The 27,305-nt window shown below is 43.8% G+C and overlaps 1 protein-coding gene across 1 annotated transcript in view; it reads left to right on the forward strand.

Annotated features, from left to right (window-relative positions):
* Window positions 1-8,878: 8,878 nt before the first annotated feature.
* Window positions 8,879-27,305, forward strand: part of SEMA6A (semaphorin 6A) — a 152,231-nt gene continuing 133,804 nt past the window's right edge. The window contains exon 1 of the mRNA XM_010590486.2: window positions 8,879-9,480. The gene's annotated coding sequence lies outside the window, so the exon portion shown is untranslated. The remainder of the gene's footprint in view (window positions 9,481-27,305) is intronic.

Consider the following 27,305-nt stretch of genomic DNA (forward strand, 5'->3'; position numbering starts at 1 on the left):
ATTTTCCAAACAATAATTTGATATCAAAAGTGAATACAGCCAAAGCTTCAGTGTGGTACAGTGAGGTGATTGTTACACACGGGTTGGTCTGAGGGGGAATAACTCCACCAGTGAAGCTATCCATGGAGGGGCAGACAGTAAATCACTGTTAGCAAGCTCCAGCTTGCTGGTAGAGCCAGTCCTAGGAGATGCTCTTGCATTGTTCCCAGTGGATTCAAATTGCAATTTTATCTCCTTCCATGGGTCTTTTAGAGTTATATTTATGTTCACATTGCAGCTTATTTTCAAGAGTCTTACTTTTTAATTGTGGTACTTTACTCATCACTTACATCTGTAAATCCCTTTTTTCCTCATTCAAAAACCAAATTAGTCATTGTACACTGGAAATTTTGTGTTGACGGAAAGCCTAGATTTTATTCCTTTTTAGACTAAAAGTAAGAAGAGTATCATATATTTCTAGTGGTTTTCTTTCCCTTTTAAAATGGTTCCACGCCTTCGAACAATCTATTTTTTCCCTACTGAATCCTTGAAAAAGAACTCACTGTTTTCATTAATCTATCTCTCATTTACATACCAAGCTGTTATTCCATGCTTGGTCCTGGAGATACAAGAGAAACAAAAGAGGCATGATCCCAGGACTCGAGAAGCTTCCAGTCTAACAGGAATGAGAAGCAATCAACAAATAATTGCACTGAAATTTATTTAATTCTAACTTGGATATATGATATGTACCATGAAGTAAATTTACAGGCATTTGAGAGAGCACATGAGAGCACAACTTGACAGCAACAGGTTTTTTGGTTGAGAGCACATAATGTGGGGTATGACCTTTTCTGGGGTACCAGGGAGGGGATGGAAGCCCTGGTGACGTGGAGGTTAACTGCTATGGCTGCTAACCAAAAGGTTGGCAGTTTGAATCCACCAGGTGCTCCTTGGAAGCTCTATAGGGCAATTCTACTCTGTACTATAGGCTCTCTATGAGTTGGAATCGATGGCATGGCAATGGTTCTTTGGAAACCCTGGTGGCATAGTGGTTAAGTGCTACAGCTGCTAACCAAAAGGTTGGCAGTTTGAACCCACCAGGTGCTCCCTGGAAACTCTATGGGGCAGTTCTACTCTGTCCCACAGGGTCGTTATGAGTCGGAATCAACTGAGTCGGAATCAACTCAACACCAACAGGTTTGGGGTTTTTGGTGTAGGAAAGGGACATTTAAGCTGAAGCTGGGTGAAAAGGGGAAAGAAGGAGAGCCAGCATTCCAGCAGAATCATGGGGACAGGCCTGTAGTTACAAAGGAGTGTGGAGCTTTCCCAGAACTGGAAAAGCAGGCAGTGTGGCAAAGAGGAGAATGTGATGGGAACATGGCAGAGAGATGAGACAAGAAAGGTAGGCAACAGCCAAATTCTGCACAGCCTTGAAGGCCATGGTAAGGTTTTGTGGATGTCAATGGGATACCTTTGAAGTATTTTAAGGAGTGTGACCTTATCAGATATGCATCTTTCAAAGATCAATTTGGCTACAATTTGGAGAATAACTGCAGGACAGGAGTGTACAGGATATTATTTATGTTAATTTGGGCAAAAAAAAAAAAAAACAACCTAAAACATTGCTGTATATTGTTCCAGGTACATATGATATATGTTGTTGCTGTTAGCTGACCTCAAGTCGACCCCACTCATGGTGACTCCATGCCCTATGGAACAAAATGCTGCCTGGTCCTGTGCCATCCCTATGACAGGTTATGGATTGGACCATTGTGATCCATTGGGTTTTTATTGGCTGATTTTCGGAAGTAGATTGCCAGGCCTTTTTTCCTAGTCAGTCTTGGTCTGGAAAAGCACCCCTAAAACCTGTTCAGCATCATAGCTACACAAAAGCCTCCATGAGGTGCATTGACTGGGAATCCACCCGGGGTCTCTCACATAGAAAGTTAGAATTCTAACACTGAACCACCACTGCCCCTATGATATATGTAAAATACAAAAAAACAGTAAACAGTACAGTTCTGTACAGAGGCACAGAAAACTCATGGTAGTGTTACCTATGAAGAAGATGGGGGAGGGAGGAATGTGAAAAACAGCGCTAATTACAAGAAAATTGAACTTCATCCACCATGGTTTAGTTCTCAAAACAAAGACAGTGAACAAATATGACAAAATATTAACAGATGTTAATTCTGTGTGGTAAAATTATGGATGTTTGTTATATTATTCTTTGAAAATTTCTGTATTTTTTCATTTCCTCAAAAGAAAAACCAAGTTTAAAAAGAAAGGGGTGACAGGAGAAACAGAACAGAGTGGTGCAGTGTAGAGGTCAAAAGCAGAGAGTATATCACGAAGGAAAGAGTAGACGGCCATGTTCACTGTTGCTGAAAATTCAAGTAAAATGAAAACAAAAATGTCTTCTAGATTTGGGGTCATGGACGTTACTGAAGAATTTGGCAAAAATCTAGTCAATGGAGTGCCGGGGTAAGAGACTAAATGTTGCTTACCTGCTGACAGGAAGATGCAAGAGACAGGAGACAATGAGACAGAATTCTGAGAATGTGTGAATGAACAAATTTGAGAACACATGTGGAGGACTTGGCCTCTGGTTGGAGGAAGGACACTGCCTCCATCACAAGAGGAAATACTTAGGAAATGATGGATACAGAAGCAAAAAAGTTCCCATCTGATGGATTCCGTGTTCTTAGGGAAGTAGGAAGCACACTGAAGCTGAAGGGGAGAAAAGTTAAAGATCAGCTGAGAGAAAGGGAAGAGGATTCATGGCAACGTTGAGGGTCTAGTTAAAGTGGATAACTCAGAACATCCAATCTGCTAAGACGTGTGGATTAAAAATTTTTACCAATGCTATGGAAACCCCGATGGCATAGTGGTTAAGTGCTATCTCTGGCTGCCAACCTTTCGAATCCACCAGGCACTCCTTGGAAACTCTATGGGGCAGTTCTACTCTGTCCTATAGGGTCGCTATGAGTCCGAATCGACTCCACGACAACAGGTTTTTTTTTTTTTTTTTTGGCCCAATCCTAGAGCAGAGAAGGCTGATGTTTATAATTCAGGACTAGCTTTTGGTCAGATGGGTGTGACCAACAGATAGAGGAGCAAGGAAATTGAAGGTGTTTTCAAGATAGAGATTGTTATCATGAAGCAATGATAAAGAGGGGAATGAAAGGAGGAGGGAGTTGATGGATATAGAGAGACTGGTGGGACCCAGGGCCTGGTATTCTCGATGAAATCAGAAATTGAGTGTAAAGGGGTATGTGAGCAAGCAAGCTGGAATGAGAGGGAGTTGTGATTGGAGACTGGAATGTCAGAATTAGTGACTTAGAAAATGGAGTCTCTACTGGGTTGAATAGTGTACACCACTTCAAAGCCATGTCTACCCAGAACCTCAGAATGTGACCTTATTTGAAAATAATTGCAGATAATTAGTTAAGATGAGGTCATACTGGACCAGGCTGGGTCATAAATCCAAAGACTGGTGTCCTTATAAGAGAAAGGAAAGGGAGATTTGGACACAGAGACACAGAACAGAGACACAGAGAAGTTGGCCATGTGAAGATTGAAGCAGAGATTGGAGTGATGCTGCCATAAGCCAAAGGATACCAAAGATTGCTGGAAGCCACCAGAAGCTGAAAGAGGCAAGGAAGGATTCTTCCCTAGAGCCTTCAGAAGGTGTGAAGACTGCAAAAAAAAAAAAAATCAGCAAAAGCTTGATTTCAGATTTCTAGGCTCCGGAACTGTGAGAGAATAAATTTCTGTTGTTTGAAGCCACCCAGTATGAGGTAATTTCTTACAGCAGCTCCAGGAAACTAATACAGAGCCTTTTCTAATAATGCTAAGGCTCTGCAAGGAGCCCTGGGTGTGGTTGGCAGAGCTGAGTAGGGGAAAAAGATAGTGTTAATGAAGAATAGAATGAGATGATGCCAGAGGGTTAGTGGGGTTTTCCAGTGGACCCTGTGAATAGGGACAGGAGGTGGGACAGATAGGAGGACAGTGAGCCCGGAACTGAATCTTTGAAAAATGGGGTAAAACGAGGTCTGTGGGTAGCATTAATGTGTTTGTAGAGCACAAGCACAAAAGGGGTAGAAATGGTCGGAAAACAACATGAGAGGCAAGGAGGACGCTGCCCTTCTTAACACTGGGATAAAGGGACAAGGGGGACGCTGTCCTTACTTCTTAACACTGGGATAAAGGGACAAGGGGGAGGATAAACAGTCCTCACCAGAAAAGGCTGGAGGAAAGCAGTCTTTTAGGACATAGCCAGGGTTCAGCCTGCCAGTGATTCTCACCCCTGGCTGCACATTATAATCAACTGGAGAGCTTTAAAAAAATACCCATGGCCAGGAGCCACCCCAGCCCATGAAATCAGCACCTCTGGGGCCCTGGCATTTGTGTTATTTTTAGGCTCCCCAGGTGATTCTAATGTGCAAATGGATTTTAAAACCACTGATTTAAGGTGAGGAAGTGGAGGAGCTTTGGAGAAGGGGTTAAGGATGCATTGTTTCCTGTGTATGATGTTAGTAATGGCCTGCATGTACAAACTGCGTTCCGTGAGCATCCCCCATGAACTCATACCCACAAAGAGCTGAGCAGTAAGCCTACAGGCCCTTCTGTGGTCTCCCCTCTTCTCCCAAGCTCATCCCTCCTCTTTGTCTTAAAGCAGTAATTTTGATCAAATCGTTACCTCTGGGTTTTTCCTCCACACTTCTTCCAGATAATATGGGGAAAGTGGGTGTTGTTACTTCAACAGCTACTGGTGGCGAGTTATTATGGGTAGCTTCCAGCTCTAAAAAAAAAAAAAAAAAAAAAATTTTTTTTTTCCAGCTCTGACTCAATCATGCACAAAACAAGTCACTTCTTTCCTCTGTGCCTCAATCTGACCCCTGTGCCTCAATCTGACCCCTGTAAAGTGTGGTGGTAGGATTGACGTGGAGGATGACAAGGACAACCACGATGTTAGTTAACTTTTACAGAGCAGACTGTGACAGGCACAACACTCTCAGTTTATGCACACCATCTCATTTAATCCCCATAAGCCTTGGGAAGTGAGTAGTAAGTGAATCCCCTTCTACAGGTAAGTACACTGGGGCTCTGAGGTCCCTGTTGTTCTTGTTGTTATCAGGTGCCATCGAGTTGGTTCTGACTCATAGGGACCCTATGTACAACAAAACAAAACACTGCCCAGTCCTGAGCCATCCTCACAATCGCTGCCAGGCTTGAACCCGTTGTTTCAGCCATTGTGTTAATCCATCTGGTTCAGTGTCTTCCTCTTTTATGCTGACCAAAAAAAAAAAAAAAAAAATTTTTTTTTTTTCTTTATACTTTACCAAGTATGATGTTCTTCTTTAGGGACTGATCCCTCCTGATAACATGTCCAAAATACGTGAGATGAAGTCTTGCCATCCTTGCTTCTAAGGAGTCTTCTGGCTATACTTCTTCTAAGACAGATTTGTTCGTTCTTCTGGCAGTCCATAGTATATTCAATATTCTTTGCTGTCACTGTAATTCAAAGGCATCAATCCTTCTTCGGTCTTCCTTATTCCTCGTCCAGCTTTCACATGTATATGAGGTGACTGAAACACCATGGCTTGATTCAGATGCACGTTAGTCCTCAAAGTTACATCTTTGCTTTTTAACACTTGAAAAAGGACTTTTGCAGTAGATGTGCCCAATGCAATACATCATTTGATTTGAGTGCTGCTCCATGGTCATTGCTTGTGGATCCAAGTAAAATGAAGTCCTTGACAACTTCAATCTTTTCTCCATTTATCACGGCCTTGCTTATTGGTTCAGTTGTGACTTTTTTTTTTTAAATGTTGAGGTATAATCCATATGGTCCCTAAGTGGTGCAAACGGTTTGAGCTCAACTACCAATCTAAAGGTTGGTGGTTCAAACCCACCCAGCAGTGCCATGGAAGAAAGGTGCTCCAGAAGAAAGGCCTAGGGATGTGTTTCGCAAAGATTACAATCAAGAAACCCATATGGAGCAGTTCTACTCTGTAACACATAGGGTCACCTTGAGTCACAATCAACTTGACAGCAAGGGGTTTACAATGGGGTGCCAAAGAGATAAGTGACTTGCTTAAAGTCACCAGCTAGTAATAATCGCAGACTGCCTCTAAAGACCAACGTCTTAATCATTCCATTCCATAACCATTTAGCTACAAAAATATGTAGGTTTCCTTCTAGTTCTAACACTGATTCTTTAACTCCCATTAGCATTCTCTCCTTGAAGGGACAAAGGGAATTGCAGACTTCAAAGGCTTTGGAGGGGCAGTGGTTTTACTGAGAGATAAGGCAGGCGTTTGGGAGTATGTCTGGGAATACGTCGGAGGCACACAGAAGTGGAAATGACATGAAGCTTCTTCTCCAGGCGGCCACAGGTGCTCCCCAGAGGGCTTCCGGAGCAACACAATAGCTGGCTTTTCTTCCAGCTCCTGGAGCATCTCTCCCCTGGCAGGTGGAAATGCCATATCACGTGGTCAGGAATATGGCCGCCCAATTAGATGTGAGACTTCAGGATCTCTTAGTTGCCAGGAAGATTCTGGGTGGTATTTCTTCGCCATGCAAAGTAAACTCGAATTCTTTTCTCTTGTATTCGGTAATTTTAAATTAGGTAAACTTAATCTCTTCGAGGCTCGGTGTTTCTGCAAATTAAACATACAGGTATTAATATTGAAAATAATTTCCGTTTAAAAAATATCCTGGAACTGGATGTAGGGTATTTCCAATATATCCATAAAGCAAACAAGACAGCTTGTTTGTTTCTCCAAGGGAGGGAGCTAAGCCCGGAATTAATTTGGTTCAGCCTGTGAAACAATTCGTTTGCTCTGCCTAATTCTGCCAGTTAAACAACTTTTCCCAGACACAATTAGCATGTAAATCGGCGGCAGAAAGCGAAGGAGGGAACTCGGCGACCCGGGCAGGGTGGAGGTCCGGGACATAGAACCAGGGAGCCGCCTGGACCCGACCTCTGCTCTGCGTACCGCGTCAGGGGACCACGGACGACCGCGGGACCCCGTTCTCATTGGCCCTGCCGTCACCAGCCCAATTCTGGGTGTTAAATAGCGCGGTCAGGGATCGAGCCGCCGCGGCAAGCCAGCGCCCTTCCGCCCGATCCCGCTGGAATCTAGGGAGAACAGCCTAGAGCCAGTCCCCACTCAAGGCCAGGGAGCGCGCAGGCAGCAGGCCCACCGTCCTCACTCCACATCCCCTCCCGGATCCTGCTCCTCGGAGCGGCGGGGGCTGCGTGCGCACCTAGGGCCTCGCCTCCCCCTCCCCGCCCTCCGCCCCCAGTCCCCCGGGCCTGGAGCTGCGTTTGCCTGGGAAAGGAGGGGATAGCGGCCCCTGCTGGCAGCTCTGAAGAACATCAGGGAGACGGACTTTTTCCCCGTTACCATTTTCTCCTTTTCCCAGGTGGTTTGTGGAAAAAAAGGGGGGGGGGGGCGGGGGATGGGGGGGCGAAGGGCCCATAGCATGTGGATTTCTTCTTCGTGAGCTTTCGTGAGCAGATAGCTTAGTTATATTAGCGTAACCTGGGTTCCTAGCAGGAACAGCATAAAAGTGAACGTGCATTTACTAGTGACTCAAGCCCCAATTAGTGAACAAGTAGTTTCTACTGCATTTGAGGGCTCTCGACCTAAGTAGGACTGAGACCCCAATCTGTCTTCACACTTGCTTTTCTTGCCCGATCCCCTGAGTAGTAAATACTGCTTGGTTTGGCCGCCTTGTGTTACTTTCTTTAAAGGCTGCGGCTACAGCCCGCACCGTTTGCGAAGCCTTCTGGGGTAGCTTACTGGGGTTCTGGGGTAGCAGCAGCCACTGTGCGCAGTTGTTTGCGGGGCGCAGCAGGGGAGGCAGGGAGGGCGCAGCGGCCAGGGGAGGGGGACGTGGCACGGCCTGACGAGTTGGCACAAGCCTGTAACTGCAAGGCTCCTTGGCGATTCAGAGTTTGTGCGGTGGAGGAAGGCTGTGCCTGCCATTCTATGTGTGATCATAACAATAGCGCCTTGAAAGTAGTTGCAATTTTCTTCTTCCATGAAGCCGTTGGGTTGTTATTGAAATTGCATCTTACTGCTGAAGACTATTCCTAAGAACAGTCCACATACTTTCTTAGTTTTAAAACAGGCCGTTATTGTTTTTTTTTTGTTAATAACATCATCCTCTGTAGTTTGCTCACTTAACATGCTTTATTAACGTGTGTATGTGCGTAACTAATAGCTGTGTTCGTATGTTCGAAGTGTGTCTTTAACCGCACCTGCTTCTATCCAATTCATCTGGGTACGTAGCGCGTCCATCACTCTGGAATCTACCTTTTGATACAGTAATCAGAATTAGAAAGGCTCGCCGTTCACTTACCCTCATCCTTTAAAACTTTTCCATTTAAGAAAATCGATGAACAAATCCTTTCTTGTAACTCGCTCCTGCACTACGTCTATTTTTATTTATTTTTCTGATTTGGCAGGGCTCAGCAATGCTGTCCGGGATTTTTTTTTTTTTTTTTTCTGCCCGTGCTAGAGCAGATGCTGGGGTGGGGGAAGCGAGGGCTGGACTACAGTCCGGGTCGCCCCCGCTGGGACCTCCGCCTAGTGCGCTCTTGCCCGGGAATCCAGGTGGAAGGAACCAACGTGGCCAGTCGGTTCAAGGCTCCACCTGAACTCACACGGCGCAGATTATCCCTCTCTCCGCCTCGCTCACTGGCACTCACACGCACACACCACAGCTCTCCTTTGGGTCGGAAGAAACGCCAGCCAAAGGAGGCGGGGTTGCAGAAGGAGAGTCCGCTCTGCGCAATCCAGTCCGGGACTTGGCTCCGCCCGGGAGCCGCGGCCTCTCTGGTGGCAGAGGAGTAGTGAGCAGCACCGGGTGAGGCTGCAGGCAACTCTGCTCCCCGCGCATTCGGCTGTCCAGGCGCTCGGGAAGCCTAAGCTGCGCTTCTCCGCGGGACCGACTTCCCGCGATGCCCGCTTAGAAACGTGAAGCAGCGGCCAGCATCGCCAGACCTGTGGTACCGCGCTCCCGGCCCAGAGTAGGGCCAGAGCCGGGCACTCCTGCCCCAGCCCCCACCCCGCCCCCAGCCCTGAAATGACTTGTTAATCGGCGACACCGAAGGGACTCACCGGAGTGGAATCCAAGTGGCATTTGGATTTGGAGAAGAGTTTCTTGAACATTTACCCCTTTCTTGTGTGGGGGGGTGATTGTTCGTTTTGGGGTTTTTTGGTCTTTTTGTTTTTGCTTCTTTCCTCTCTTCTCCCCTGTCATTGGAGATGTACACAGCGCGCTTGCATCCCAGAAAGTAGTCGCCGCGACTGTTGCCCCCAAAGAGGCAAGTACACATGTAGGAATGACAAAGGCTTGCGAAGGAGAGAGCGCAGCTCGCAGCCCGGAGAGATCCCCCTCGATAATGGATTACTAAATGGGAGACACGCTGCACCAGTCCGTTCCAAGCCCCGGCCGCCTTCCCGTCGATTCACCGAAAAGGTACGGCCCTGGCGCTCCGGCGCGCCCCACCTCCAGGGTGGCTTGGCTTCAGCCTGCGGGTCCCGGGGCCGCGGCGCGCGCGCGCTGTCGGCTTTGTAGTGTCTGCGTTTTATTTTGTCTCGGGTTTTCGTCTCCTGAGCGTTTCTCGCCCTGGGAGAGCAGTAGTGCGCCTTGCCCGCGCCTCTCTGCCTTGCACCCCAGAGACCGCTGGGCTCTACGTCGCGAGCTTCCCTACCCGGGCTACGCACACGCCCGGCGCCGCCCGACCGCGACGGCGCGGATGGCTGCCCCATCAGGGCGTGTGTGCGCGGGCAGAGGGTCCGGGGGCTTGTCCTCACTTTCCGACCAGCAGGAAGCCAAGCAGCCCCAAGAGGGTGGCATTCTTGGAAGAGCCATGTCCTGGTGCCACAGGCAGGGCTAGGGGTTCTGCCCTCGAGGGCTGGCTGGAGGGGGTCGGATAGAACTCCCTGTCTTCGCCCAGCGCCAGATCTGGGTCCTGGTGCTGGGAGAAGGGATTCGGCGCAGACAGTGGAGAGACGGAGTCTTTTGTTGTTGGTGCGAGGTCTGGGCTGGGCTGTATGAAGTGAGGGAAACTTGTAATGGCCCTGACATCCGCGCGCTCTCCCACTTGGTGACATCCCGGCTCCTGTGGCCGCTGGCACCACAGGCTCCGGGCTTTGTTTGCTCCAGTGAGTGCCAAGGAGCGTCCCCCGATGCGACACGGTGTCTCCGCCTGGGTCCTGTCCCCTTCAGCAGCTCTTTTCTGAGCCACAAGACCACTGACCACCGCGGCTGCGTACCCTGAAGCACAGAGCCCGCCTCGCTAGGGCCGGCGCCCGCTGCGCCTCCTCCAAAATCTGCGAGGTCCTTCTCTGGAAAGGAGGTGTCCTTAGAGGGGAAAGGTGGGGAGACGGGGCAAGATATGACCTGGGTCTAGCTACTCAGACAAGGGCTCTGCCGCGACTCCAGAATTTGGATGCCAGGACTCCTCGCTGCGTCCTAGAGCGCTGGCTCCGGGGCGGCGGGGCGCACCGGAGCAAGCCGGGCAGTGCCCACCCACTCTGACTGACCCTTTTGGTGTGGGAAGTGTCTTTCCTCCGGATTCTCTGCGCTTTTCTCAGCTTCCCAGTGTGGGACTCAGTGCAAAGCATTATCCTCAGGCCACCTCCCTTCTTCCACGACCCGGGCCGCGCAGGGAGAGGCAGGGAGCGGTCCCGGACTTGATGGTGTCCGGAAAGGAAACAGGACTCTGCCTTCTTTCCCGCTCCCTCGCCGCCCCTCCGCCTTTTCCAGCGCGGGGTCACCAGACCGGGCTCTTCTGGAAAGTTTCTGTGAAAGCCAGGGGGCGGTGGGTACGGCGGGATTGGGGCTGCGCAAGTGCAGCCTACGGGAAACCGAGCCGGAAAGAAGTGGGCAGGCAGCCCAGGAGACTGCTAGGAGCAAGGTACTGGCTCATTGGAGAGTGGCACCCCCGGCCGGCGGTCGGCATGGTGGGGGTCGCGGCGCTGCACTAGCTTGACCAGTCTCTCACGCAGTCGCGGAGAGTGGGGGAAAGACATCCAGAGGCAGGACTTGGGATGAGGGTGCAGCTGCTGTGGACCTTGGCTGGCGCACCCGTGCCTGTGGATATAGGTCGAGGCTCGCTGGCTTGCAAGTAATGAGCTCCAAGCGCAGCATCCGAGCCTCCTGCGACCCGCGCCCGGTTTTCCAGCCGCCGGGTGTACAGGGAGGAGCAGAGAGGAGCCGGATCGGATTAGAGGAGGGGAGAGACGAGACACTGGCGGCGCTGTCTTCATAGCCAGGGCAAGCACTTGCAGCGGCGGCCTTCGGCCTGTATCACAGTGGGTAGCCTGGCCGACCGCTCCACTCCGTCCTCGGGAGAAAAGTGGCTGCTTCGGGGGTGTTGTAGCCAGGTGTGGCCACAGTGCGATAACTCCCTGTTTACGCTCAGTAGAAATAGAGTTGCTACTCGGTGCGATCCGTGGACAGATTCAAAACACAGGCGCGGGCGGACACACGCGCGCGCGCACACACACACACACACACTCACTTACTGTACGCTCAACTTTTTTTGCCTCAAATTTGGAAAGCCATTTAACCCAGTTGCAGTGTTCTGCCATCTAAGAAAAGCTATTGAATGCCCCCAGCGCTGGTTTTTAAGTGTTTCACCGGCAGGAAGATCGAGTGCCTTTGCCTTGTTTTATTCGGGGTAGTTGTTGGTTTATCTTCCCCTGATACACACGTTTTGTGAATCAAGTCCACGGTCTGCCACCCTGATGGCAGGGGAAGATGGGTGTTTCTGAATATTCGAATCCTTTATTTAGATTTTCCCTTCAAAGTAAAGATGCCTGTGCCCAGTTCTTAACGAAAATACCCAACTTTTTTAAGCCTTATCCAGATGGGTACCAGGGGTGAAGGTGGCAAGCATTTTGTATGATTTTTTAATACCGTGTGTTTAGTCAGTATGGAGCAGTTTTATGGTTTACAGTACACTTTGATTAAAATACTCCAGGCACCAAAGTTAATTATTAGCCTAACCTTAAATACAGTGGCAGAACCTCGCCTCCACTAAACTGTTAAAAAAAATAATTGCATTAGCTATTTGAATTTGGTTTACCCATACTTGTTTACATGGTAACTTTTATTCGAATAATGAGTAACCCCTCACTCCCTGTTACGTAGGTTTTAGGACATTTTGAATGAGGCACTTTGTGATCCCATCTGAAATCTGAGAAGAATGAATATCAGATTTAAAACTTCGGTTTTGTGTTATGAGTCTTTTCAGCTCGATGTGAAGATGCTTCGTATTTACAGTGCTGGTGGAGTGGCAGTCTTCCCAAAGTGTTGTGTTTTGTAGTTGGCACCTTTAAGAGGTATGCCATATTCTCCACAATGCGTATAGTCCATATATGTAAATGTTAAGCGGACACCCAGAATCATTATCCTGGAAACCATCTGCAGAATCTGCTTGTTTAAATAGGTTGAAAATTCGTAAGGATCAGTCAAAACACTCACATAAATGTTGAATGAATAAACGAATGAAAGAAGTAGTCACACATGGTTCACATTTCTTCACTTAGAGTGGACCTGTTTATCTTTCCTGCAGTGAAAAACTGTGCCTTCAAGTAAGTGGTTACTGTAAAGTGGCAATCAGTACAACTCTTTGTGTACACACACACAGACACCTCAGGTTCTTCCCAAGGCTAGTGAATGCTTCTCCCATCATTAGAAGATACAGCGTTGGCATTTTGAGTGGGTGGGTGGCACTGCACTAGTGAAGTTGAGTGTGTTGAATGAGGAGAGGATGAATGTTACCTTCATTGAATAAAAACACGAACTTGTTTTAAATTCAAAAGAAATACTCACGCTTTAAAAGCAAATGGTTAATTGTGAACTTCTGTTTGAAATGAAAGGAAAAATACTGTTTTGAACAAGGAGGTAAGTCAGATACTTTACTATGTGTACATAGTGGTTCAGCTCTTTTCAGAGCAGGACAAAAGAGTGATGATGAGAGAAAAAGTTTATTTTTAAGGATTAGATTGCCAAGAGCTAATATGTTCTCCCATCTTACTTGTTTGCGGGAAGGAATCATAGAACAAGCCAAGCTAATTGCACATGTTTTAATTAGCCATCTGCCGTTTGCAGCAGTGTAAAGCCTGGGAAAGCCTGCATGGACCTCTGGGCTGCCCCTCTCCCCCACCCACCTACCCCTACACACCCTCCTTTAAGTTTAGATAATTTACGTCCTACAGGAAGAGTGGAAACAAACCCTGGTGGCATAGTGGTTAAGCTCTACAGCTGCTAACCTGAAGGTCTGCAGTTCGAATCCACCAGGTGCTCCTTGAAAACTGTATGGGGCAGTTCTACTCTGTCTTATAGGGTCGCTATGAGTCGGAATCAACTGCACCCAAATGGGTTTGGTTTCAACGGGGTACACGAAGAGTGGGTGTGTCTCAACATACCAAGATCTTTGTGGCGGCCACATTTGTGGGCGTGGCCAGGGGCGGGTGAAGCCATGAAGCCTCTCACCATGCCCTTTCATGTCAGTGCCCCGCTACTTCCTTGGGGTGCACTGGAACCAGCTTATCTCTGAGATATTTCTATTCCAGAGTGAAGGCGTTATCTCATCTGGCTTAAAATATGGCTGCAAGAGCAACTGAGCTATTCTCTGCTGGCAACCACATGACTGCCTCTTGGGAATATGGTAAGGTAGGGAAGGGAGGGAGGCATTTAATCCCTTTGAAATGGGCAAATAAGATGTCATACCACACAAACCTCAAGGGGAGATGGGAGTTCAGGACGACTTCTCAGGAGGAGACTATTATAGTATAGTACACACAGGGGTATCTTGTTTGGTGAAACAAATGGGTTCCTGAAAGCTTATTTTTTATTAGAATAACTATAATTGCACTAATGGAGAGTGTCATATAAAGTACTAGCAATACTCTGGTAATTTCCAAATAACCCCTCCAGCCCAGACTACTCACCTGGACTTCTCAAATATCCAAATGCGTACTGGGTAGATAGTTCCTCTTGAACCTAACAGACATCTGGAACTTAATGTGTTCAAAACCCAATTCTGGATCTGTCTCCCCCAAATCTGCTCCTGTCCTAATCTGCATCTTAGTAAGTAGCACTTCCATCTGTTGAGTTTCTGGGACCTAAACCTTTGGGGTTAACCTTGACTCTTTTTCACTCCCACATCCATTCCAGCTGCAATGCCTGTTGGCTCCACCTTCAGAATGCTTGCGGACTTCCTCAAGCCTCTGGCCAAGCTATTCACCTCTTGCTGGGTTATTGTGTCAGCCTCCTAGCTAGTCTGCCTGCTTCTGCCCTTGGCCTCCCCCCCCCCAACAGTCTTTTCTCAACAAAGCAGCCAAACGGATTTTTAAAAACTAAGTCAGATCAGGTAATATCTCTGCTCAGATGCTTTCCCATCTAGTGTCCTGTAAAAAAAGCCAGTCCTTCCCAAGCCTACATACCCCACATGATCTACACCCAGGCCTCCATCTCTCTGATCTCCACTTCTCCTTGAGGTTACTTCAATATGCCTCCTTGGGGTCTTTTGCAGGGTCTTTGCACTTGCTCTTTCATGGCTTGGGGTGGTTCTTTCCCCAGATCACTGCATGATTTGCTCCTCACTTTCTTCAGGTCTCTGCCCATATGCCACTTTCTCAATGATCTGTTGTGATCATTCTGTTTATTTCACCTCTTTCCTCCTGCACTCCCTACCCCTTTGACCTGCCTCATTTTTTTCATTAGCACTTAGCACAGACTGACATGCCATATGCTGTCCTTGTTTATTCCTGGCTTCTTCTGCTAGAATGTAGCACCATGAGGATAGACATTTTTGTTTCAGTCACTGCTGTAGCTCCACCTATGACAGCGCCTGGCACATCATAGGCCCTTAATGAGTATTTGTTGAATGATTGAATGAATAAAGAGTGAATCGTTTTGCAAACCACTAGTCTTTACTTTATCTCCTTTGTCTGCCCTTTTTTTTCCATCTCATGTTTTCATCAAGTGAGGTAGTTCTCCGTGTGCATGAATGTGCGTGTGTGTCCTGCCTTCCATGAACAAAGGTGATATGGCTTATGCACCATTAGTGGAACACTCACTAAGGATTGTTTTCCTAATTTTGGTGATGGATTTGAGCCTGTTCATTCCCACACTCTCACCTAGTCCCCTTCTGTGGCTAAGAACACACATCTGTGGAACACCTGGCTGAAGCTGGAGAAAGTCTGAGTTAGGTAAAATCAGCTTGCCAAAACACAGAGCTAAGAGGACACCCATCAAATATTTATGGGGATTGAGCCTTTGACCTTGGCCTCATTTGTTCTGCAGTTTTACCCACTGGCCACAGACCCTTCTTGCTTTTGGGGTTTTGATGATAATAGTTTTTAAAATTCAGCTTTCTACCAGGAGAAAGTATTGCGATGTCTCTGCCCTGTACCCACACGGTGATATCTGTCGTTCAAGGCCCTACGTCTGAAGTAAGAAGATCTGTGTTCTAGACCCTTACTACCTGGGACAGGCCCCTTAACCTCTCTGAAGCTGCATTATAGTAAATAAAATTGTGACTAGTGATACTTAGTCTTGAATAATATGAACTCACAAATGTGAATATATTTAGTAAAATATGAAACACACTCTGGAAATTTGAAAAGTTATGATGCTAACTCTCTCTTCCCAATCCTAGACCCTCCTGGGTATACCAGAGACCTTACTTCAGGGTCTTCTAAATCATAAAGGCAAGATTATGCTCTTGATATAGTTTTAGTATAAACCATGTTATCAAAATAATATTCTTAAATTCATTGAAAATGCACAATCCACATAGAGCATGGATGGTGGCTCTATTAATCAGAATGCCAACCAGATCAAGTAAAGAGTACTTTCAATATGGCCATTAAGTTGGGCAAGGTCATGGGAATGACATTGTGTCAGGCATAAAAATGGGAAAAAAAAAAAAAGTAAGATAATTGTTTTTGTTCAGTTAAGTTCTGAAATCGTTCACGTCAATGTAAACATGTAGAAGAACACTCACGTCAGGATTGTAGGAGAGAAGTTTTGATCTCTGCCATAACAAGGGCAGATTCATTCCATTTTTGTGGAGTAATGTTTCTAATTTTGGAGGGGACCCTCAGAGAGAATGCAGTGGATAACCATCAAGGCAATGCTGGGTGTCACTTTTCAGGCAGACACAACTGGATTTGCATCCCATTTTTTTTGCCATTTGCAAACAGTGTAACTTTGAGCTAGTTACATAATTTCTGTCTGCCTCAGTTTCCATCTGTAAAATGTTAGTATGATGGAAGTGTTATGGGTGTTGAGAAAATTAAATGTAATAGAATATGTAAAATGCACTCGTTAAATATACGGTGTTATTTTTATTTGGTTGGCAGTTGTCAAGGAAAGGTGCCCTGGAAACAGATTTGAAGAAGCAGACAGTGCTTTTATGGGGAGAGGACAAGAGGAAATGGCTGCACATCTGTAGCATACAGGGATGATGCAAAGGAAACAATCTTTGGACCAGAAATGAACAATCACACATAAACTGGTCATAGTATCATGGGTTTTAAGCTGGGAAGTGTGTGAAAAAATTATTCACATGGGAAGGGATGTGAGGATCCTTTTCCTAACTTTGAAGGTTGAAATATCACACCCAAAACCTTGAAGGAAAAAAGCACTATACAAGTAAAACAGTAGTAAGCAGCCCATGGCCTTACATCATCAAATAGAAGCCCATTTTAAAAATGATAGCAGTCACTTATTAACATTTTAGAAATAAATTGCGTAGTCTGCACACACTAAGGATTACATTCAAATCTGAGAGCAGCACATGCAGCCTGCTCAGGGATGAGTTGAATTGACCCCGAGGGCCACACGTGTTGTAGAGGAAAAGCTTTGCGGCCAAGCAGATGTCTCCAGGAGGCTGTGGCTGAGATTTGTTCAAGGGGTCCTTATGGTGGCCATATGCCTTCTGAATCTCTGTTCTCTTGATCAGACCTGAAATCAGTTTGGGAGAGTGTGACTATCCACACAGTAGCAAAGCACAGATAGGAAATAGTTGGTTGACCGTAGTAGAGATAGCACTTAACTCTACTGACATTGCTTACAGAACCTGAAATTTGACTCAAATCATAGCCATACAAGGTCTTATCAGTGATAAAAATTTGACTTCTCAAAGGCACCGCAGAAGGGGACATAAATTGATGTTATAGCCACAATTTTCCCTGTGCAGTTGTGTCTTCTAAGAGTCCCTCCATAGTTTGAAAGCACAGCTATTTTCATGTAGGAAAAAAAAGGCTTTGTCTTAAATTCTATATGTGGAAAAGGGATGGAAAGAGAGCTGAATAAATCAGCAATTAACACGCCCCAAAAACCGAAGGGCTGTGGTCCTTTGAAGCAGCTTGGAGATGGTTGCTTTGAAAGTATTGTTGGTAATAGATATTTCCACATACAGCAGTTAGACCTGAGGTTTTCATTTAATATGACTGGGTGCTTTTTGGTGGTTTCCAACCAACCTATAATTGCCATCTGTAAAAAATTTATTTCAAAGAATCCATGCCAATTTAAAAATTTAGTAAAAGACTCTAAAATTGATGCTTAGGCACAGCTACTTACCTCTCTCTCAGCCCCTCTGCCCCCACAACTTTGAGACCAGTGTTTGGATGTAATTTGATATGAAGCTTTTATAGAACAGGACAGGATCTGAAATTAACACAGTGAAAATATGCCATTGGAAATTAAACATTTTAGGGAATGTGAAGAAATAAAGAATGTATTAATTATGATTTAATGTTATATGGGAGTTTTATAGATGAGATTTCTGTGATGGATCCATTCTTCTTTCCTTTTCCTATTCCAGAGCTTTTTTTTCAGCAGAGTATTCAATCTTTTCATTAATATTGCATCAACTCCAATACTTGGCCACCCTTCCCCCAGACTCCTACTGTCCTTGAACGAGGGAACTGAGAGCATACTGATTGAGCTAGTGAATGGGAACGTTCTTTTCCTGAAAATGGAATGCTTAATGAAAAATTACACTATACACACGTACATGCACAAGCCATCAAACAGTCCAACAACTGCCCCTCCTTGGTAGCCCAGAAGGCCCCATGATTTCCTTCACGTATTTTGTGTGTGTGTGTGTGTGTGTGTGTGCATTTTTTCTTAGGCCTCAGATACTCAGGTGGAACATTGTTCTATTAAGCCTTTCACAGTTCTAAAAAAGTGAGCTCAGTTGCTAAGAAGATTCTCATCCCTGCATAGTGAGAGATAAATAGAAATGAAATTGTTTACAGCCTCCGAAACTCCAGTATATGTAGCGGAAGGGCAGTTGGGTTGATTTTTATAAAAAGAATACTTGCTAATGGTTTTCAAGATGGATTCTCTGCTAATTCTTCTTGTATTCATGAATGATGGCCCTAGCTAGTCACTGTCGCAGGGATCTTCATCTATTAATCATGGAGGCTGCTTGCTTATTCGGTTGCCATAGTTTCAGTGCCTCAGATAGTGCTGGGGTGTCTTGGGAAAGGTTTGAGATATACTAGGGCTTGCAAGCCTTGCAGTCATTTTGGCAGTTGTGCTCTGAAAGGACTGAGAACCGCTTCTCCTATAATTCAGTGTTGGATTATAAGAGGCAACTTCTGAGAGTGTCTCCCTGGACCTTGTTATGTGCACATCCAGCTGATATTTACTTCAGGATTTGCCTCTTGCTTAGTCTTGCTGGAAAAAAAATTACAGTCCAGGGGCTGATGTCACTTTCATCTTTGGACAAGTAGGCAGAGGGGCACAGACTCTTCATTAACACCCTTCCCAAATGTGTAGGTAAATGAGGGCATTCATGACTTCGCTCAGAATTCAATTCCATAATTTGTCTTTGGCTCAGCAGATTCCCAAATAAATACAGCGACATCGTGGGCGTTGTGCATTGTGTTTTGTTTTGGCAGTGTAAACGCTTAGAGCGTCACTTCAGCTTCAACCTTTATTTCTTCAGGATTGACACACATTACTGAGGCACCAGAGACCATTTTACTGTATTTGCAACAAAAGGCTAGCACATTTTGGACCATGGTCTACTGCTTTGTCAGCTCTTATTGATAGGAGTATTTCTTTCCTTTAATAATTTTAATAGTTTGCTTTCTTTGAAGGTTTGTGACTCCAGGGTTGATTAGGAAAAGCTTTCCAATTGTGTGTGTATTCCGTGTCCTTGTCAAGAAAAGATTTGGGGGAGTAAATTGCTGCAAGAGGGAGATACACACACTCCAGTGATTTATGTGCATCATGTGTGATGTAGAACACAGCTTTCTTTTGTTAGGTAAATTTGGCCTTGTGTAACAGATACTGGTACACTTCTTAATGTTTTAGTTCCCATTGCTCAAGTGGACTTTCAAGGACTCCTACCAGTCTACGCTAAACAATTGGGTTCCTTTGTGGATTAAAACATGCAATAAAATAAAAGCTCGCACTTCAAGCAGGCAGTGCCCAGTGCAGGGCATGGTGGGCATTGGATGAAAATCCAAGGAGATTCCGAAGAAGCAAACCTTGAATTCATTACAAATGAACTGACCTAGAAAATTAGTCACTTTGTTTCACTAGAAAGGGACCAGTTTTTATTTCAGGGTGGGCTTCAAAGCAGCCGTTTTAAATTTCCCCAGATCCAGCCTGCCAAAATTTCCGAGTAAGATCAACAAGATTTTTAATGCACTTGCCTATTATATTGGCCCCTCCCTTAAACAACCACACTAAATGATTGATTTTAGAGGCCAATGATTTGAAGTAAATTAAAAGGATAACATAGCTTTAATTGCTACTGGCTTCACCATGCTTCTGGGCACCGGAATTCCTTGTGGAGAAACACTTTTAAGTGTCACAGCAGTTTTTGATCATGTGGTCTGGCTTACCCATAGGCTGCAATTATCTCCCCAGCCTTTCTCCACCTCCCCCTCAAATATCTTCCATGAAGCAAAGAACACATGTATTCCTAAGTTCGGTATTAGGGACCCCTGATTATTTGGCAGGATAATAAAATAGGTCCTGGTCGTTTTATAGTATACTCATGAGGTAATTTTTTTTTTTTTTTTTTTTAATTTTACAGTAAAAGGCATGGTGGGGGAGGACAATGGGGATAATAGTTCAAGATCAAAAGCTTTTTTTGTTGTTGTTGAAAGAAGAGTTTGTGTGAATTTAGCTTGCTCTCCTTTCAGATAACAAGCTTGTGAATATTCTTGGGTGTCCAATTAGACATGATATTGCAGACAACGCTTTAAGAAAAGTAAGCGGTACTTTTGTGTGAATGTCAGTCAGTCACAATGTGAACTTTAATTAACCTTAATTAATGGTTTCTGATTACAGATATTCTTTTGTGCTTCCGAGGCATCAGTGCATTGGAAGTTATATTTTCGTGGGACATTTTGGGGCAGCGGTGGCATGAACGGGCTTCTGTTATCTTGATATGCAGATCAGATTAGGTTCTAATGTATTTTAATGAAAAAGGTGATTCTGGATCATTTTCATTTGGGAGACAGCTGAAATTTAGAAGTGGTACATCTGTCTTTGTCAATGTTGTTTGGGGACATCAAGTCAAAATTTCGACTCAGCAACTCCGTGTGACAGACTAGAACTCCCCCATAGAGTTTTCTAGGCTATAATCTTAATGGGAGCAGATTGTCAGGTCTTTCTCCCCCAGAGCTGCTGGATGGATTTCAAGCACCAGCTTTTCCGTTAGCAGCCAAGTGCTTAGCTGTTGTACCACTAGGGGTCCTTAAAGAAGCCATTTTTAAATTTAAAGAAATTTACATTCCAGATTGGCTGATGTTTACTAACTCCTAGCTGGAATTGAGGCCCAGTTCCTCCCAAAGGTTGAATGGGACTTCGAGGGGTGCCTAATTCTTTCAAATGAAAATGTATTATTGTATTAGTTTCCTAGGGCTGCCTTAACAAAATATCACAAAGTGGGTGGCTGATAAGAACAGAAATTTATTGTCTCACAGTTCTAGAGGCTAATAGTTTGAATTCAGGGTGTTGGCAGGGCCACCTTCTCTCTGAAGGCTCTAAGGGGAAGATCTTTTGACTCTCCTGGCTTCTGGTAGCCCCAGGTAGGCCGTCTGTCTTCCACCGTCTCTCTGTGTCCCTTCTCCTATTTCATGGGACACCACTCGGATGGGATGAGGACCCATCCTGCTCTGGTATGACTTGATGTGAACTGATAATGTCTTCAACGACCCTATTTCCAAACAAGGCCATGTTCACAGGAACCAGAGGTTAGGACTTCAACATAAATTTTAGGGGGACACAGTTCAATCTATAACAACTATGTACAGGGAGCAGTGGACCAAGTGGTATTTTCCTTTCTCCCAGAATACCCTTTAAAAAACCCACTGCTGTTGAGTTGATTTCAACTCATAGTGACCCTATATGACAGAGTAGAACTCCCCCATAGAGTTTCCAAGGAGCGCCTGGTGGTTTGGAACTATCGACCTTTTGGTTAGCAGCCATAGCACTTAACCACTAAACCACCAGGGTTTCTATTTAATAAGTGCCAAATGTAGGGCCAGGGAATATTGTCAGCGCTGGAGAGAATTAGGTCTTACTTTGGGTAAAAACTACTTTTTTCTTGTGACATGAGTTTCAGAACAGCTATCAAGAAGTTGAATTATAATGTTAGTGCACAATTTACATCCAACTTCTGGGAACCATGGTGGTGTAGTGGCTAAGAGTTCGGCTGCTAACCTAAAGGTCAGCAGTTTGGATCCACCAGGCACTCCTTGGAAACCTTATGGGGCAGTTCTACTCTGTCCTATAGGGTCGCTATGAGTTGGAATCGACTCATTGGCAATGGTTTTTGTTTTTTTTAAACTAGAAGGTCTAATAAAAATTAGATGTAATACATTAATGGAAACTTATGAATTAAATTTCTGTGTGAACAATCATTTTGTAGATTATATGAAACTCTAATTGCATATAACCCATCTAGTTTAGCGTAATTTGTGCTTATGAATTATAAATGCTTAGGTTTTACAATTAGACTTACCAATCTGTAAGCATCTTAATGAGAAATTACCTAAATTAAATTGATTTGTAATATTTGCTGTAATGTGTTCTAGGGTAGTGATTATGTAAAATAAATTTCCAGAATGGCTGTCCCCACTGCATGCAATATGGTTTTATTTTTAAAGTCAACTCAGTGACAGGATAGCACAACTGCCTGGTGAAAAGGAGATACTACTGGTATCAAGAGCCGAAACAGCAGAGTAGTTTTATTTGCAGCCAAGAGAAAGGGTAACAAACGTCTTTTAGATACTTTTTTCTTTAAAAGGATGTTCAGAGTCCGGGAAAAGTTCTATTAAATAGCCAACGTTTATGTGCAAGGTGTTTCCGCTCATTTGTGACGAGGGGGGAAGTTCAACATGTTGAATATGCTGATCAATTAATTCTCCAGAGATAGCTTGGAGGGTGGAGCTTTCATTTTTGTATTTTGACATGTCCAGAACACAAGACCTGTTAATACTGTGAAAACACATCCGTTCCCAAGAATAAAAAGGACAACATAATTGCCTTTACTGTTAGAAAACAGCCACATCCAGTCCCCCAGCAGCAGGTGTGTAAGTGAAGGCTTTGAAATGTTGTGAATAACTTGACATTATCACGTTGTTATTGAAATGCAAATTCTGCTGAGCATAACTTGAAAGGATTTTAGATGCAGGACTGGGACAATGCATTTTCTTGTGCATCATTGTCAACCACACCTCTTCTTAACTTGAGGGCTTGTTATATTAAAAGTACTCATAATGTATCTGCATCTTTTATTTTTCTCATTGCCTATGTTTAAAGTGCACAACATATCTCCCAGAAATGGCAGGTTGTCCCGTGGAAAGAAGAGATTGGCTTTCAGTAACGAGGTGTTTGAACAGGGCTGAAATGTGTTTCCCTACAGGATTCGGGTTTCAGGCTTACTGATGACAGTCAACATCAACAATAACTTATACTGTTATTATTAATAATAGAGACCTCTCATTTATAGAGTGCTTCTATTTTTCAAAGTACATTTATAAACATTGTCTCATTTAATCTCATTACAACCCTCCGGGTTAGGCAGGGCAGTTATGTCCAATTTAAAGATGAGATAACTGAGTTTTAGAGAGGTCAAATAATTTGCCTAAGAACACACCTGTGGTAAGAGAAGGGCCTCGGACAAGGTCCCCAACCTTCTGAAACTGAGTTAAGTGGGACTTACTTTCTTTACTTCTGTAGGCAGTTAAAGATGGCGCCATCAGATCCATGTTTTAGAAATAGAATATAAATTTGCTAGTGCAGTCAGTGGAAAAAAGGAGACAGATTCTGGGTATGTTTGTGAGGTATAGGCAAAAGGACTTGGGGACCAGTGGATTGTCGGGTGAGGGAGTGTAAAGAGTAAAAAATGGTTCCAAGATGTCACATCTGGGGAACTGAGTGATCGTGGTGGCATTGGCCAAGACAGGAACCCAGGTTTGTAGACAAAATATTTAACTAACAGCTGTCATAAACTGCATTTAAATGACAAAATAGGCTGAACACCAAAGGCTTGGATCCAAACCTACTGTGCTCACACTCAGCTCTTTAAAAAGAGTGTTAAAGATTTTAAAATTAAGGGTGTTTAAACTGTCACATTTGGTCTGGCAGCTGGGACCACTTTCTCCAACATTAGGGAGGTTAAAACCATAATATGAGGAAGACTGAAGCGCCATCCAGCTCATATATAAAAACCGGCACTACAAGTGTGGGAGGACCAAGTTCTAAATGATTAGCTCATGTTAAGAATCAGCGCATATGTCCAGTCACCTGTTGCTTATTTTTTTTTCCATTCTGAACAATTTTACTGTATGAAAGTTTTTGAATTCTGAAATTAGATATCCAACTGCTTGTCCCCTCTCTTCCCCATACCCACTGGGCAGAATTATATGGTTGTTTATCTCTTAAGTTTCCTTGTGCTACTGAAATGTTACAGATGATGTAATTTGCAAAACACAAATAACACCTAAATTGTGTTGTTGATTTAATAAGGCAGTGTTATTCAGACAGCTAGGCTTCTTTTTTTTTTTTTTGCTACATTGTGCTAAAATTGAACACTGCTTGCATAGTGAAAGGGAAAATGTGGCATTTTATAATGTTTTATTTAGGAAGACATAAATTTTCATTACTTAGATGATTGAGGTATTGCAGATTTCCTTTTAATGGTTTTAACCTTGAGATAAGTATCGATGTTATGCAGTTGTCCAGAAGCATCTTCTGGTGCCTTTAATAGTTGAAAATAACTAATACTATAAACAAAGAATCCTAAAAAGGTGGGTATTCTATATTAACCCTTTTTTATATTACTGCATTTTTCTTTCAGGGGTTTCTAAATAAAAGTTGTAACAGAAAGTGTTTTTCTCATTTTATATTTTAAAAGGAATTCTCATTTTATATCTTACAAAGAAATTGAATAATGGAAGTGAAAACAAAAAAACAGAATGAGAAGCATCAAGTATTTTGAGGGAGTTTTGGGGTGGTGTTATTAATGTTGAAAACTGAATGATAGATTACTTATATCTATTGGGATATGTAAAATTATTTGCTGGATATAGTGTCACTTTTTTCTAACTTTACTTGTAGGCTGCCCTCTAGTGTTACTTAATCTCAACACAGCCACTTTTTTTTCGATCCCATGAAAGGTTATAAACACACAATGTTATCACTTAGTCAGTTAGAGCCGTCTCTAAATACAGTGTTAATAAGTTTATGATACATGGTTTGAGGGGTTGTGAGCAAATTAAAATGTTCCCATCACCAATGCACTTGATGGTACAGAGAACAATATTGTGTAGAAAATCACAGACATTAATGACTATGAGTTGAAGTCCAACTCCAAATACGAAGAGTCGAATTCTGAATAAGAAATTTTAGAACTACTTTATCGACTTCACTTATGTTCTTTGTGTGTTTGTGTGTGCAAAACAGTGATACGTGATAAAATAAGCTCTAAGTAAGTCTAAACTTGTTTGATAAGCGTAAATAAATACTACAGTGTCAAGGAACAAAGTTAGAAGATGTTTGACCAGTCATCCTCAAAGTTTATGGTATAAGCAGCCTTCAGAGAAGAGCTCTCAAATGTCAACACACTTTTCTATATCAAACCTTCAAAGAGTAAATTCAAGCACTTTAAGGATTATTCTCTGAAGATATTAAAAGAGAAAGAAGTGTTGCAACCTAAGCTATGGTACTAAGTACTTTCTGAAAGTAGTGTCAACTCTGCTTTTTCTTGGATGAGGAGTAAGCATACTCCAGAGTCCACAATAAGTGGAGAGAATAGACTTAGTAGCCATTTTTTGCATGCATAATGTTAGCATTCTTTGTGGGTTTATGAAGGTGATGTTACAGCATTCCACGTACGTCCATCTCATAACAGCAGTGTGATTGATGTGCATTCAATAAAAATGGTTACCGATGATGGTGATGATTTCCCTCAAGTTTAGAGACTAAGATCAAGAAGAACGAAGACAGTATCAGTACTAGAAACACAAACGGAAGCTGAAAGTCAAAATTACGCTTGTGAGTCAGTTTCTTCTAGAGAGGTGGGATGATGGAGTTGTTAAGTGTATGAGCTCTGGAGATTGCTATTCTACTGGCTATGAGAGTTACTTAGCCTCTCTGTGCCTCATTTTCCTCATTTGTAAAGTGGGAATAACAGTCCTACCTCATAAAGTGATTCTGATGATTAAATAAGACAGTGTGTACGAGAATGATGTCTGATACACAGGAAACACTCAAGCAACTGAGCACTCAAACACCTGTGCCACCAGGGCTGCCTCAATAAAAAGTAGCTATCATTATTTGATTACCAAGCTCTCCTAATGGAATTACCTAAATTCAGTGTTTCATATCAACAGCAAGGTGTGCGTTCTTGGCATGTAAGTTAAAACTAAAATGACAAGGTGATGACAAGATGATGGTGTCCAGATGAGTCTTTCTGCCTGCTTCTGTCTCACTCTCTTTCTCTATGTTCTTGTAAGGGCATGATTAAAAATAATTGATTGAATAATCAGTCATTATTTTATTTTATTTAGGGGATATTTAGTACACGCTTACTGTGTGCAAGGAGCCGTGTTAGATTCTGTTGGATATCTCTAAAATATTAAATAAGATGTTAAACGTGAGGTAACCAAGTCTTGCTAGTTTTTATTTGCTTTTGTTGGGTCCAGTGCTCAGTAGGAATCTGTTTTTATCAGACTCAGGTTGCATGCCCTGAGTTACAGTCTTCCTGTTCTATGGGAATAAACCAAAGCAAACCAAACCAGTTGCCATTGAGTTGATTCTGACTCGTGGTGATACCATGTGTTTCAGAGTAGAGCTGTGCTCTGTGGGATTTCAAGCTGTGGCCTCTTGGAAGCAGATTGCCAGGTCTCTCTTCTGTGATGCCTCTGAGTGGGTTCAAACCTTTTGGTTAGTAGATGAGAGCTTAACTGTTTGCACCACTTAGGGACTCCATTATAGGAACAGAGGATGTGGAAATCTCCAGGTAATTCACTAGATGAGTTTTATGTATACAGTGTTTAGAATGCAGGTAATGTTCCATTTGGAACCACAATACTCAGGAGTTTTCATTAACACAAAGAGCCCAAAGATCTCTGTTAATTTAATGTCTCACTTAAACCCATGTATAAATACAAACAAGCTTATTTTAGGTAAAAAAAAAAACTTTCAGTTATACTACTTATACCAATAAACTGAAATTGCCAAGTTGAGTTATTGGCTCTAAACACTTGTTTTTCACAAAAGCTAATATTGAACCGCTTCACAGCAAAGTAGATGGAGTTGAAAATAATCTGTATTTCGACCCCTCTTCACCCCTACTTCTTTGAGGTGAAATGAAGACACAAGAAAAGTCGTTGGGTGATTGAAGAAGAAAAATGAGCCCAACTAATCATTAACTCTCAAGCAAACATGAGTTAATTCCGGCTTTATCCATTCCAATTACTTAGCCTAATTCACAGAAGTGAGGAAATTGCTGGTCTAGGGTTAGGGAATGTGCTAACAAGAGCTTGGAGACTGGGTGTCTCCAGAGATTGATAATAGGATACAATAGGAACCAGGGACCCTCCTCCCCAATGTCAGTAAGAATTGTGTTAATTTGATATTCACCCAAAGCCAGGACCATCTGACAGCTGTTTGGTATTTCTTATGAAATGGACTTGGGCCGTGGCCAGATGCTAGTGGACAGATGTTCACAACACAAAAGCCATCATCAAAATAGTTGCTAATTGGCACCCTCCTAATGATGTCAACAAATAAGGCAGGAGTGG

Source organism: Loxodonta africana, chromosome 2 (assembly GCF_030014295.1).
Source record: "Loxodonta africana isolate mLoxAfr1 chromosome 2, mLoxAfr1.hap2, whole genome shotgun sequence".
In the NCBI taxonomy this organism is placed as follows: domain Eukaryota; kingdom Metazoa; phylum Chordata; class Mammalia; order Proboscidea; family Elephantidae; genus Loxodonta; species Loxodonta africana.